Source organism: Mustela nigripes, chromosome 6 (assembly GCF_022355385.1).
Source record: "Mustela nigripes isolate SB6536 chromosome 6, MUSNIG.SB6536, whole genome shotgun sequence".
Classification (NCBI taxonomy): Eukaryota; Metazoa; Chordata; class Mammalia; order Carnivora; family Mustelidae; genus Mustela; species Mustela nigripes.
Window position 1 is genome coordinate 14,267,431 of NC_081562.1, and position 12,669 is coordinate 14,280,099.

The 12,669-nt window shown below is 41.7% G+C and overlaps 1 protein-coding gene across 4 annotated transcripts in view; it reads left to right on the forward strand.

The window, feature by feature from the left end:
- The first annotated feature begins 4,920 nt into the window (after positions 1-4,920).
- The window catches only part of BPIFC (BPI fold containing family C), a 43,580-nt gene continuing 35,831 nt past the window's right edge, over positions 4,921-12,669 (forward strand). The window contains exons 1-5 of one of the 4 annotated variants that reach the window (XM_059404619.1): positions 4,921-5,001; positions 6,778-6,955; positions 8,002-8,185; positions 8,433-8,991; positions 10,157-10,249. The gene's annotated coding sequence lies outside the window, so the exon portion shown is untranslated. Of the gene's footprint in view, positions 5,002-6,777; positions 6,956-8,001; positions 8,186-8,432; positions 8,992-9,020; positions 9,201-9,676; positions 9,773-10,156; positions 10,250-12,669 lie in introns of those variants that run through there. The other 3 variants (XM_059404617.1, XM_059404618.1, XM_059404620.1) reach the window with 3 other exon arrangements.

The window sequence follows — 12,669 nt, forward strand, 5'->3', positions numbered from 1 at the left end:
TTAGTAGAATGGCAGTAAGAGTGGAAATGATGGGTGGGCAGAGATGACATCACAGAAGTAGAAATAACAGAAGTTGGAAAATGGTTCTATTTGGAGGTCTTATTAGTTAGAATGTAGCTTCAGCTGCCTTAAGAAATATGAAATAATAGTGACCAAGACAAGATACATTTATTTCTCTATGAGATACCACTCTTGGTATATCAGTGCAAGGCTAATAATGATGGCCATCTTTAGAGACCACCTACCACAGTCTAACTCTCTGTACGACGTACACCTGGATAAGTGACTACCTATAAAAATGCAGAGTGGGGTGCCTGGGTGGCTCAGTGGGTTAAAGCCTCTGCCTTTGGCTTGGGTCATGATTCCAGGGTCCTGGGATCAAGCCCCACATTGGGCTCTCTGCTCAGAGGAGAGTCTGCTTCCCAAACCCTACTGCCTGCCTCTCTGCCTACTTGTGATATCTAAGAAATGAATAAAATCTTTTTAAAAAATACTTTTTAAAAAAATGAAAAGAGTAACAATGTATCAGACAGCTGTGTTGTAAAGATTAAGTGAGATAATACCTTTCTTGGTTTTTTGTTCTAAACCACTAAATTTGTGATAATTTGTTAAACCAATAGATTTCTAATAGATTAGAAAACCTATCTAACTGGGATTCTTGTCTCAATCCTTTGCCCCATTAGATATAACCATCGGCATGGAAGAAGTCATCCAAATACAGGGGTTTAGAAGGGTCCTGGAAGAGAACCAGAACATCCACAAGGCACCACCAAGATTTAAGGTACTCTGGAGGATAATCCTCCTAAACTTCAAAGATACATGAAAACGTTATATACCTCTTCTCTCAACTATTTCTCTCCTTGAAATTGTTTTTTTAATTTCTTGAAGGATGTCACTTTAATGTCTGCAAGTAACAGTTACTGCAACTCTCAAAGAATTCCGAAAGTTAAATTTATTTTTTTAATGGACCATTCTATAGAATATGAAAAGGGACGATATCACTCTTCTATGGGAATACATACCCTCCCTGTAGACTTTTTTTTTTAAATATTTTATTTTAAAATGGTTTTAGATTTATGGAATAATTTAAAGAATATACCACACACCCAAGTAACCCTATCAAGTAACATCTTAGGTGAGTGTAGAACATTTATCAAAATGAATGAATTAATGTTGACATATTTGTATTAACCCAAGTCCATACTTTATTCAGATTCCCTCAGTTTTTTCTTTATGTCCTTTTTCTGTTCCAAGATCCCATCCAGGACACCACATTACATTTAGTCATCATGTCTCCCTAGGCTCTTCTGGGCTACGACAGTTTCTTAGACTTTCCCTTTTTTAATGACCTTGACAGTTTTAATGATTACTGGTCAAGGATTTTGTAGAACGTCCCTCAACTGGGATTTGTCTGATGCTTTCTCATGATTAGACCAAGGTAACATGCTCCTGGGAAGAAGATCACTGAAGTCAAGGTGCCATGCTCAGCCCATCAACAGTGTAAACTGTCAGTATGACTTCTCGCTGCTGTTGTTAATCCTAATCACTTGGTTTCTCCACAGTAAGAGTACTCCTTATTTCTCCTTTTCATGTTGTAGCCTTTGGAAGAAAGTCACTATGTGCAGCCCACACTTAGAGTTTTAGATTTTAAGTGTGGAGTATTTATATAAATTATTTGAATATCTTCTGTACAGGAGATTTGTCTATTCAATCCCTTATATCAGCATGGACTTCTATTTATTTTATACTTCTGCTTATAATCCATTACTGCTTCATTTATTTTGTTGCTCACATTGTTCCAGCTTTGACCACTGGGAAATCTTTCCACTGGCTACTGTATCCATTTTACATTATTGTGGATTTTTGTTCATTCGTTCCGTTCTTTAGCACTTTCTTATTTTCTGGCACTGTAAGATTCTCTAGGATCATTTTGTATATATCCTGCCCCAACCCTAGAATCAACCATTTTTCCTAGGTACCCTAGTGCTTTTTACAGGAGAGTGGTATTAGAAACCACGACCTGGGTGCTAGAGGTGCTCATTGCTATTGAGGTGTTATTAATTCTAAGCATTCTAAGCTGACAGAGCAGGGAGATACATGTATGTACACACTATTTCCATACATAACCATCTGTTCCTGTATTAAGCTGAGCATGAGTTCATTCTGATGTTTCCAGCTCTAATTCATTACCACATCATCATTCTGTTCTCCTCCCTTGCTTATCTGTAACTTCCCAATCCAAATGTGACAAATCTAGCTCCCCCATCCACCATCCATTTACTTAGTCATTCATTTCCAGCAGCTATGTGTCGTGGTTTCAAGATTCTTAACCCATACCCTTGTCAAAAACAATATTGTCAGCTGGAGTACAGTGCTTCAACAATAGCTCCTGCTGGCCTCCATAGCACAGCTTCCACTCGCTCGCAGAGCGACACAGGTCAGCACCTTGCTCTCCAATCCCCTTCACCAAGGTTGTTTCATACACTTGTAAAGCATTTAGATTCTTTTCTCACATTCTGCATTCTGTCTTGGATCCCCTCAATCTCCTATGTGATTTTTTTTTTTAAACTACGTACGTTAAGATTTATTCTGACCTATAAAGTTCTATCAGTTTTGACAAACGCATAATGTCTCATTTCACTACCTAAAAAGTCCCCTGCCCTTCAACCTTCTCCACCACCACCTGCCCCGAGTCTCAGGCAATTACCAATCTCTTTACCATCTCTTTAGTTTTGCCTCTTCCAGAATGTCATATGTCTGGAATCATTGTGTAACATTTTCTGGCTTCGTGACTAACTTCTTAGCAATATGCAGTTGAGATTAATCCATGCCTTCTTGCGGCTCCTGGTTCATTTCTTTGTAATGCTGAGTAACATCCCATTGTATGCAAGTACTACAGTTTATCCATTTACCTATTAAAGGACATCTTGGATGCTTCCATTTAAGGGGCAATTATGAATAGAACTACTATAAACATTTGAGTTGGAGCAGGTTTTTACATGGACCTAATTTTTCAAATTAATTGGATAAGCACCCAGAAACACCATTGCTGGATTGTATGGCAAGAGCAGGATTAATTTTGTAGGAATCTGCCGAACTGTTTTCCAATATGGCTGTACCGTTTTGCATTCTCTTTAGCAATGTACGAGAGTTTCTGTTTCTCTACATCCTCACCACTGATAGATAGATAGATAGATAGATAGATAGATATAGATATAGATATAGGTATATCAATCAGGTTGTTTTTGATTCTAGTCCTTCTAATAGATGTATCTCATTGCTTTAATTTGCAATTCTTAATAATGATGTTGAGCATCTTTCTGTATGTTTATTTGCCATCTATAGATCTTCTTCCGTGAGATGTCTTCAAATCTCTTGCCTGCTTTTTAACTTTTTTTCCTTATTGTTGAGTTTCCTATAGTTTTCTGAATATAAATCAGATTTCTGTGCATGATAAAAACCCTTACTAGTCCAGCTGGAAATCACTTTCTTCAATTTTCCCAATGACCCCTATAGACAATGCAGACTGCCCCTCCTCCAGAATGCCTCTCCCCCTGCTTTACATCCTCTCCCACCAAGTAAGTTTGTGTGCTCTTGTGCTTTTGCACATGCTGATCCTTCTGCCTGGAATACTTTCCTTTTCCTTCTTTCAAGGAAAGTATGTTGCTCCCTCCTTTTGTTCCAAGAGCACTTGGAACATGCTTTTCAATGGTATCCATCATATCATAGTACAATTATTTGCACATCAGGCTTTCTCCAGTCTTAGGTTATGAGTTTTTCAAGGGGAAAAGACAGGTTTTAATCCATCTTCACAACATTCAGTCCCGCCTCCTTGTTAGGACTAATTAAGCAAAATTTAAAGTGGTATAAAGATATCCATTGTTATCTCTAAGTTTTTCATATATCTGTTTGGAATTAAGATTTTCATTCTGTCTCTACCAAAGAAAGCCAGGTTGGCCTTCATTTGAGTATTTACTTAAATCCAATCCATTTTCCTGAATCTTGAGCTTTAATGTACACAGTTTTCTAATTTAGCAGGTCTTGAGAAGGGCTTGAGAATTTGCATTTCTAATGATTTCCAGGTAATGCCACTATGAAACCACACTTTGGGAACCACTGGTCTATACCATGTGGTCTTGCTGTGGTTGTTTTGGTTTTCTTAACACTTATAAAGTACTTTGAGGTATCTGCTATGATTGGTAAGAAATTGAAATGGACCTTAAAAAAGTGTTGTGAAAGGAAATTCAAGCCGTGCAAATTAGGAAAAGAATCTTCAGAAGTTGTTGAAATGATTAAAACCCTATCCAGGGTCCAAATGAAGATGTCTGAAATCTATTGAAAGAAAGAAAAATATTCATGGAAAGCAAACTAGAAGCAGGCATGCAGAAGACAGGGATAAGGGGTGGAAGGAGCATCAGGGATTTTCACGGCTCAATATGTAAACTTCAGTGTTGTTTGAATCTGTCACCAAGAGAGTGTATTCAAATATGTATTGATAAGTAAGAAAAATATTATTAGGATAGTAGAATCTGACCCTCCAGAGGCGCGCCAGCTTCTACAGCAAGGTAGATAGAATACTTGAATATATTTTATTTTCTTGCTTCTCAACCAAGGCCTGTCCAAGGACATTAGTCCTAGTCTGGAGACATTTTTGTCACAACGAGAGTAGGAGAAAGTGGTGCTGCTAACATCACAGTAGAGGCAAGAGGTGCTGCTAAGTGTCCTACAAGGCATAGGACAGCCCCCACATCAAAGAATTATGCTGCCCAAAGTGTCAGAGCGTCGAGGTAGAGAAATTCTTGTCTGAACTGGGCTCACCCTGGTGGTTCTCAGACATTTCAGAATTGTATCACATTATCTTGTTTGCTTGGTTCCACAGTATCTCTCATGTCTCATAAAAGACATATGTATGTTCATTTCAGATTTAACATGAATTTAAATTTGGTTTGAACTGCAAATAAGAAAATGTAACTCCCTTTTAGACAACTGATAATAAGTGAGGTAAGTAAGTGGGTTTGTTTATTTTTCAAAACCAGGAGGAAATCCATGCTGTAAACCGTTGCAGAGAGTGACTAGCGGGAGAGCCACGGTCTGGGTCAGTCACCACAGGCATCAGGAGAGGGTGGCCTGGGACAGAACTGGGGAGAGACGGGGAGATGCTGCCAGGGGACGGGGCAGTTCTGCCAGATGTCTCCTCAGCCCGTCCAGAGTGAACCACTGATCTCTCTCAAGAGCCACACAAATTCCAGACAGCTTCCTCTGGTGGGCTAAGCTTGCAGCTTCAAAAAAACACATCTATCTGTGCCTGTCAATAGCATCCTTCTCTCTCCTCAACTTCCGCATCCCCTGGGCTGTGCGTTGCCCATTAGCGACGCCATTAGAGGCAGGATGGCATAGAGGTTAAGGGCACAGACTCTGGGAACTGGGACATCTGGGTCCTGAGTCCTGGCTCTACAACTTTAGCTGTGACACCTAAGCTTCGGCATATACCAAACCCCCTTCGTTTTCTTACCTATAAAATTGAGATAATATTAGTACCTCATACTGTCTTGGTGGGGAATTAATAAGATAATATATGGCTGGTGCCCAGAATATAACAAAAATGTTAACTCTTCTTTTTCCCTACCTCTTATTCCCTCTTCGGGGTGTCCTTTTAACCAGTTTTCACCAACGCAAAATATCGTTGTTCCCCCCCACCAACGTACAGATGATCCCTGTCCCCTCTTATTCTCCTGCAAAGAATAATATAATTTGTCTTCCAAGTGCAAAAAAAACTCTGGTATTCAGATAGCTTTTGTTCTATATGGGAAGAGCTCAGACATTCTAGAAACCAAGAAGGAGGGTGCTCAGTTCCTTAACACTGGATCTTGAAATTTTTCTTTAGTGAGCAATTATTCTACCTAGTTAATTATGATGTTTCTTTGGAGTTTTAATTAAAGGTGTCCCTTGATCTGTAGAGACTAACATGCTGTCAGACATTAGTAAGTAAAATAATTAATCTTGCCTTCTAAATTGCCACTGTGGGTAGGCTGGATAAGCAGGAATTCCCAGCACATTCTCTCAGTTAAATCTGAAAAACTAAAATAAATTGTGACCCTGGACATAGTGCTACTGGCTTGTGATGTGATGAAGGATTCTGCAAATTTGTCTTAAAGCCACTTGTTGAGCAAAAAGGATGCTGAGGAGCTGAAATCTCAGGCCCTTCCTAAATGAAATAAAAACAGACTAGCTGCCCTCTCCTCTTCCACCTTCGTCTCCTAAACTCAAAACTATTTGGGCCTTTTTTTCCCTAGAATTATTCCATGTCCCACCAGAGCTGCACCGTTATTTACTTTTCCCCATAAACCAGTCCACTTCTTAAATTGTATGTACATTGGTTTAGGGGTGCCTGGGTGGCTCAGTTGGTTGTGTCTGACTCTTGATTTCGGCTCAGGTCGTGGGAATGCTGAGATGAGATTGAGCCCCGCGTCAGGTTCCACGCTCAGCACAGAGGCTGCTTAAGATTCTCTCCCCCCCTCCCTCTGCCCCTCTCTCTCACTTCTCTCTCTCCCTCTCTAAAAAAATAATGATAATTTTTTAAAAGCTGTATGTACATTTGTTTGAGGGGGAAGCTATGTTAAGAGAAAACTTATTAATTTCCAAATAGAGGGTAAATGTAAAAAATAAATACCACGGAAACTCTGAATGTTTAAGATAAAAATAGAGAAACATAATGGTGCATCTTATTAATACTGTATGAAAAACTATGTGTTAGCTCATTCAGCTTCATTCTTTCAGTGACTCTGGATGGCAGAGACCCACAAACGGAGCAAACTGCCCAGCGTCCCAGGTGGGGCGGGCAGGACAGGTCCAGCACCGCAGGACAGAGTCGAGTTCACTTTCTCCAGGCCACCTTTCCTGAGAACTCCCCTCAAATCCCATGCCAGACGCCCCAGGATAGACAACAGTGATTCAGGTTTCCACCAAGACTTTCCACCAAGACTTTCAGGTTTTCCAGGACAAAAGGGAAAATTAGTAACTGCTTCAGGAAAAATACTGCTGTTTTAACGTTCAGCTTCTCTGGGAGTCTAGCAGATCCTATGCATCTGGTTAATGGATGGGAGAGGCCAAGGGGGCTGAGAGGATGGGGATCCTACTGACGGCGGTGGGGGAGGGTAGGCCAGCAGGGGAGGAAGTTAGGGCCAAGCCGCTGCTCTGGGCAGGAGAGATGGGGGGGCAGGGTGCAAAACTGGTACTGCCACCCAGGGAAGATTCTGAGGAAAGGACAGAAATATTTGGGGTACTTTGTCAATTTTGTCCACGTGATCTGTGATGTCATTCCTCTGCTTCCATGTCTCGTTGTGTATTCTTTTCCCTCGTACACTAAAAACACTAAAACAATGACAATCGAGTGTTTCTCCGTCAAGCACCTAAAATCATCACGCAGCCTTCAGTAGCCCTTCCACCATGAGACACCGCCCCATGTGCACCTGCCAACTTCTGGGCTTTCTTTTCGCCGCCAGCATGGTGATTTATTTATTTTTCTTTTTAATAGAATCTTTTTATTGTGTTACGTTAGTCACCATACAGTACATCATTAATTTTTGATGCAGTGTTCCAAGATTCATTGTTTACGCACCACACCCAGTGCTCCATGCAATATGTACCGCCCTTAACACCCACCACCGGGCTCACCCACCCCCCACCCTCCTCCCCTCCAAATCCCCCAGTTTGTTTCCCAGATTCCCAGAATCCACAGTCTCTCATGGTTCACCTCCCACTCCGATTCCCTTCCCTTCGCTTCTCCTTTCCTTCTCCTAATGTCCTCTATGTTATTCCTTGTGCTCCTTAAGTCTTTACTTATTTACTTATATAAGTACTATACTTATATAAGTATACAGATACTGAATAAGTATATAAATACTAAATAAATATATAAATACTAAATAAGTATTTACTCATTCCTTAAGTAAGTGAAACCGTATGATAATTTACTTTCTCTGCTTGACTTATTTCCCTCAGCATAATCTCCTCCAGCCCCCGTCCACGGTGATACAAAAGTTGGGTGTTCATCCTTTCTGATGGCTGAGTAATATTCCATTGCATCTTTGGACCACATGATGATTTAGAAATTCACATTTCCAGCCAAGGTTTCCCCAGAACTCCAGCTCCCCACCAGACCCTGCTGTTCAGATGCCGAATGCCTGTATGTCTCTCTTTCATACAGTACGGGGGTCTGTACCCTTATTCCCTTCAGAGCTCAGGTCTCCGCTCCAGTATACCGCCTCAGAGAAGCCTCCCTGGGCCATCCCACAAAGGGAGCATGCCTCCCCCAGTGACAGCACCCTGTCCATTACAAGACCACACACCAGCACTGCCCCTTGTTTCCTTCATAGCGTATGACGCGATCTCTACCTTTTTATTCATTTTGCTGTTTGCTTGTTTGTTTCCAGCCTCATCTAATCAACTCCACATGGACAGGGAATCTGTCTTTTTTTTACTGAAGAGGTCCTTGCCCAATATTTGTGGACTGAATGAGGGGAATCTGTAATGACTGACACTAAATGATTCAATGAGGAAAGTGTCTTCAGGCTTGTGTCACCATTGATAAGGCCACATACCAATGAATAAAATTTTACAGCATTTTTCAGTTTTAAGAGCTATGGTCTGAATGTTTGCATCCCTCCAAAATTCACATGTTGAAATCCTAATCCCAAAAGTGATGGTATCTGCGGGCGGGCCTTTACGAGGTGCTCAAGTCACGAAGGTGGAATCCTCATGAATGGGACGGATGCCGAAGAAAAGAGGCTCCAGAGAGATCCCTGGCTCCTGCCACTGTGTGAGGATACAGCCAGAAGGCGCTGGCTGTGAACCAGGAAGATGTGATCATGCAGGCTCCTTAATCTTGGACTTGCAGTCTCCAGAACTGTGAGCAGTGTCTATTATTTGTACACAACAGCATCCCCAACCGGCTGACGGCCAACTTCTTTTTTTCCACCAGATCCTATCAAGGTAGATACTATTTTATTTAAAGATTTTATTTATTTATTTGTCAGAGAGAGAAAGAGTACAACCAGGCAAAGTGGCAGGCAGAGTCAAAGAGAGAAGCGGACTCCCCACTGAGCAAGGAACCCGATGCGGGACTCGATCCCAGGACCCCGGGATCATGACCTGAGCCAAAGGCAGTGGCTTAACCGACTGAGCCACCCAGGCGTCCCAAGGTAGATACTATTTTTTATTCCCATTTTGCCCCTAAGGAAGCACAAGTTAAATAGGTAAATATAACGGGAGGCGCCCAGGGTCAGAGACTCAAAGAGCTCTCAGGAGTGCAGACAATACTGAATAGTGTGCCTGTTGTTCTTAGTGTTACCAGGCTCCTGTTCGCAGGACTGTTCTGGTTTAAGTACTGAAAATCCTGCTTCCTGAGAAAATCAGGACAGTGGGTCACCCTATCTGACCCAGAAAACTGTAAATCAGACCTGACCTTAGCTACTTCATGCCGTCAGATCCCTGGCCATGTAAAATGCGAAGACTAAATCGTGGGGGGACGAGAGGGCAGGCAGGGTTTAGAACCTACCGGTGTGAAGTCGTGTCAGAGCTGAGGCGCCTACCCAACCGAACCTCAAAGAAATGCTGAGAGCGGAAGTCACTAACAGCCTGAAAAGGAACAGGCACTTAGAGATACCATCTGCGCACTGCTCCTACCCTGAAAGATAAAGGTGGTAACTAGGTCAGCCCGGTTATCAAGCCTCATGCTTTCAGACTGAATCCGATCCACCAAAAGTCCCAAAAGGTATTCTGGGCAGTGGTGGGGCCATTTACTGCAGGCACCCTGACCAGGAGAAACTGGCCTATTATTCCAGAAAGGAAGAAAATTCTTCATCTTCCAACTCAGTCCAATTTGACACCATTTTAAGTACATTGGAAATCTTGAGTTAATCATTCTGGTAGCATCGTCATAATTGTGTGTGTGTGTGTGTGTGTGTGTGTGTGTGTGTGTGTTACAGGGAGTAATCACTGCATGGGTGGCACTGTCTGCTCATCTAGGTAGAGGCTGTAGTGTTCATTCATGCTATTGGGCAACTGAAGTGTAGCAATCATGTATCACATTTTGAAAGAGGCATTTAAAAAAAATCCACCACTAGATGATTCAGACTTAATTATCTTGTCTTTTCAGCAGCTGAGTTCAAGGCTCAAGTGGAGAACACATAGCTTCAGAGGCAGAAGGAGTCGAAGGTGCTCCCAGCTTTGAACACCTCCCCTACTTGAGGTAAGAATCATGAAACTTTTGGTCTCTGCCAGCGGAAAATCTCCCAGTTAGGGATTACCCTTCCGCTGGTCACGCCCCGGTTCAGTGAGCTGTCATGTAGCCTGCGTCTTTGTTGTCTGCCCAGGGTTTTCTGTTTTGTGTTTGTCTTTTGTGTCACTCATGCCCACCTAGAAGGTTCTGAGAAGGTCTGAGAAAGAGTAGATAGTTGGTATGGACGCGTGATTGACATTTGCTTCATTCGGCAACGTTAAGACAGTCCCTCAATCTTCTGGACTTATGTTTACCTTCATTTCAAGGGGGAAGAAAATTCTAGTGGCAGAAAATTATAACTTGTCTCTAAGTCGAACCAGTGTGGATCAAGGAAGAAGGGGCTGCTCTGATCTCTGTGTTTGGGGCCAGGTCTTAAACCACATCAAGTGACCTACATCCTGCCAGAGCAAAGGGCCCTCCCACTCGCAGGAATTGTTTAACCTGTTTGTGTTAAGTATGGAGTTTGGGGAAGACTCGGTGTAAATTTTTTTAATGCCCTTGTCATTTGAGATCTTGGTAAAAATCAGGTGTGTGAGCTGAATCCCATGAAACTGCCCCAGTTCTACCCATATTCTATACCTGTTGATTTAGACTCCTTCTACACATTTTGTCTTCACAATTAGGTTGGAATATTCTGGCAGTCCAGGCTTCTTTAAACCAACTGGACTTAATTTTTCAACCTTTGCCCCTGTTTTAAAGGCTGCATTTCATTCACTGACCACCTGCGTTAACTGATTTTCCCAAAGTCTGTCTGGTATTCACCATTGCAAATACCAATGGCAAGTCGATCTGTCTCGAGAATTTCCCAAGTTGTACTAGAGTTTTCTTATTTCTGGTCATCAGAATGGTTCAGGCAAGGGCCACCTGATACATTCATGTTTTTATATATTAAGTTTTTATTTTAATTCTAGCTAGTTAACCTACAGTGTAATATTAGTTTCCAGTGTACAATATAGTGATTCAGCGCTTTCCTCTAACACCCAGTGCTCCTCAGGACAGTGCCCTCCGTACTCCCCATCACCTGTTTCATGCACCACCACCACCACCCCCGCCGCCGCGACCTCCTCTGGTGACCATCAGTTTGTTCTCCATGGTTAAGAGTCTGTTTCTGTTTCTTGGTTTGCCTCTCTCTCTTTTTCCCTAGGTCAGTTGTTTTGTTTCTTAAATTCCACATATGAATGAAATCATACGGTATTTGTCTTTCTCTGACTGATTTATTTCACTTAGCATAATACTATCCAGCTCCATCCATCTTGTTACAAACAGCAAGATTTCATGCTTTTTTGTGGCTGAATGAAATTCCATTGTGTGTGTGTGTGTGTGTGTGTGTGTGACCTTCTTTATCCATTCATCTGTCAATGAATACTCTGTTTCTATGGTTTGGCTATTGTAAACAATGCTGCTAGTAACATAGGGCTGCATGTTTCTCTTCGAATTAGTGTTCTTGTATTTTGAGGCTAAACACCCAGTAGTGCAATTTACTGAATCATATGGTAATTCTATTTTAAACTCTTTAAGGAACCTCCATTCCATTTTCCACAGTGTCTGTACCGGTTTGCATTCCCAAAGTGCATAAGGATTCCTTTGCCTCCACATCCCTTGCCAACACTTATTGTTTCTTGTATCATTGATTTTAGCCATTATGACAGGTGTCAGGTAATATCTCACTGTAATTTTGATTTGCATTTCCCTGATGATAAGTTATGTTGAACACCTTTTCATGTGTTTTGTGGGGTGTCTGGGTGTCTCCTTGGGAGAAATGTCTGTTCATGTCTCCTGCCTATTTATAAATTGGATTATTGTAAGGTTTTGGGGTGTTGAGTTGTATAAGGGCTTTACGTATTTAGGATGCTAACCGTTTACTGCATATGTCATTGGCAAGTATCTTCTGCCATTCCATAGGCTGCCTTTTAGTTTTGTCGATTGTTTCCTTCATGGTGCAGAAGCTTTTTATTTTGATGAAGTCCCAATAATTTATTTTTGCTTTTGTTGCCCTTGCCTCAAAGACATGACTAGAAAAAAATGTGGTTATGGCAGCACCATCTAATTTAGAGGGTTATTCTGTCCATTTATTGGTATGGAAAGGTAATGATTTCTGAGGCTTTGAATCGTGAAAGAAACAATTCCTTAGACACAACAAAATAGGTAACTTGTGGGCAGGGTTTTTAAGTCATCTTGGATCCCTCCTTTTCTTTTCTTTTTTTTTTTTTTAAAGATTTTATTTATTTATTTGACAGATAGAGACCACAAGCAGGCAGAGAGGCAGGCAGAGAGAGAGGAGGAAGCAGGCTCCCTGCCAAGCAGAGAGCCCAATGTGGGGCTTGATCCCAAGACCCTGGGATCATGACCTGAGCTGAAAGCAGAGGCTTTAACCCACTGAGCCACCCAGG